General features: G+C 43.5%; 1 pseudogene; it reads right to left on the reverse strand.

The window, feature by feature from the left end:
• Window positions 1-858: 858 nt before the first annotated feature.
• The window catches only part of LOC114637482, a 3,546-nt pseudogene continuing 1,786 nt past the window's right edge, over window positions 859-2,618 (reverse strand).

Below are 2,618 nucleotides of genomic sequence, written 5' to 3' on the forward strand. Positions count from 1 at the left end.
TTCCTCCCACCTACAACTTCCCTAGTCCCACCCATCTTGAAGAACCTGGATCATGTGCCACACCCTTCAGAAAATCTCTATTTGCTTGAACAGAATCCCTTTCTCTCCTACAAACCCCTTGGACCCTCATGTGACCAGGCATTACTTTGATCAACCTATCTCACACCATGAGGTCTGGAATGAGGTCAAACCATAATTGGCCACATCAGGCTCTAAAAACTGCTCGTGTTCCCACATGTTCCAGCTGTTTCTACAAGCAAGAGAAAGAAGGAGGAGGAAGGAACAGGTGCTGAGCCTCCAAATCACAGGTTGTTAGAACTGGAAGATGGGCTCATGGTTCTTCAGAAGATTCATAAATGAGACCAAAGAGTGAGAATGGGTCAGGTAGGGACAGAATGCTTCTTTCATAATCAGGAAGCAAAGAGAGATGGGAAGAGGCTAACAAATCCCTTCAAGGGTCACAGAAATTAACCTCCTCTGAGTGTCTATAAAGAATTCTCTGCATTGGCTTAATTGAGGTAAGAAGACACACCTTAAAAGCGTGTGGCAGGCTAGGATCCCATACTGAATAAAAGGACACAGAGCTAATCAGTGGTGTTCACTGGCCAATGCTTCCTGGTGGCTGGTGCACTGTGACAGCCTCAGACATGCCACCACACTTATCCTTCACAACATGAGACAAATAAACCCCTCCTTCCTTAAGCTGCCTCTTACCACATATCTACCACATCAATAAATAAATAAATAAATAAATAAATAAATAAGATATATGTGTACTGCAGACCCTTCTGTATTGAGAACCCAAGTCAACAACCCGCCTGGTGAGCATGCTCTTCTTCAGCATCTTCAAGAACAAACCACAGCTTCCGGAGAGCAAGTCTTTCCTTCAATTAGGAACACAATGGAATAAATGCTCAGTGTACAGATGCCCTGACTGAATGACCCTCTAGGCTTTGCAGTTCTTTGAGCTGAAACTGTGGCAAGCCACCCTATAGGAGAGAAAGTGGGTTAGCAGAGCCATCAACCACTCCCTTGACATTGGATAATCCTCACATCTGTAGATTTTACAGGATTGAGGGTCTATGAGTTTAACATATTGTAAGAGCCCATCCGACCCTCGGTCAGTGGTATGTGAATGCACACATCCATATCAGCATTAAGATACACACACACACATACACACACACACCCCACAAATCTTTTAACAAGTGGAAAAAAGTGAGAACCATGCACAGGCTTTGGTTGGAGCTTGCTGCCCAGCCAGCCTAGCTAAATTTGTGAGCTCCAAGCAGAGAGGCTTTGTTTCAAAAACTAAGGTGACTTCTGGCCAGCTTTAATAGTGCCACAGAAGCCACTGGGGGTGGAATACGGGAAGTAATGATGTTATCCAAGTGCTGGACCCTGCACACCACAATCCTGACCTGTCCTGCAGGGTCAACCCACTGGTGCACCTGGGACAGTGCTGTCATGGGGCTGACCTGCTGCTTTGGGGTCAGATCACTAACTACTCTGACGCATCTCCTATGGAGAGAATCAGCTATGCTGGGCTAAAAGTCAAGGGCTTTTTTAGCCATCTATCTTTCCATCTAGAATATTCTTCTCCCAGATAGCCACATGGTTTATTCCTAAGTCTTTGCACTAATATTAGCTTTTACATGTAAGACCTCTTTCTTCTGACAAGACTTTCCTTCTGCAATTTTTATATCCTCTGTGTTTTATTTGTCTTTATCTATTGTATTATTGACTATATGATTGACTTCATTTGCTTTGTTGTTGTTGCTGTTGTTTTGGATACAGGATCTTACTATGTAGTCCTGACTGTCCTCAAACATTCCATCCTCCTGCCTCAGCCTCCTCAGTGCTGGGATCAGAAGTGTACTACCAAGTGAGTTACTCCCATATTAAAGACTTCTTTTAGACATGTACTCCTTCTTTGTGGGGGAGTTCCGTTCTACATTATTTCTGAAATAACTCAATTTTTCATGTAAATATAAACTACTTTTTATGCTGCCAATTACCCTCCCACATACATGCTCAGTGCACAAAGACTTTTAAAATGACATATACATTGTCATAAAGTAAATTACACAGTGGAAATTGTCATACATTTTTCCACATGGGTTTTGATCCCAGCTCTCCTTTCTCTGGCTCTCTGGGCCATTTCTCTAAGTTTCTCTTCATGTTTCTCTCGTTTTCTTTTTGAGCCATCTTTCTCTCTAGTTGGGCTCGCATTTTCACCACTTCCCGAGCCTGTTTAGTAAAGGGAGACCTTAAGTGGAACTCACAGTGTGATACATATTTACAGCCATCTTCAAACTCCTTACTAAACCTGCCTGTAAAGGCATCTGCACACACACACACAACAAAGTTTCTTGCTGCTGAAAAGGCTACATACACCACTTTGGAAGGCTGGACTTTGGTCTCTAGGGAATGTTTAAATGGTGCAAACACAGCAAGCCCAGGTGATTTTGATACGTACATCACTAATGCTTTGGCTGAGCACTACAGTGGGCACCTAGCACAAAAAAGATCAGAGTCCAACAGTTCAAAACCAGACTGGAATGCGCTGGGCATGGTGGTATATGGCCTTAATCCAAGCACTTGGAAGGCACAGGAGC

Source organism: Grammomys surdaster, unplaced genomic scaffold, assembly GCF_004785775.1.
Source record: "Grammomys surdaster isolate TR1022 unplaced genomic scaffold, NIH_TR_1.0 125313, whole genome shotgun sequence".
Taxonomy (NCBI): Eukaryota; Metazoa; Chordata; class Mammalia; order Rodentia; family Muridae; genus Grammomys; species Grammomys surdaster.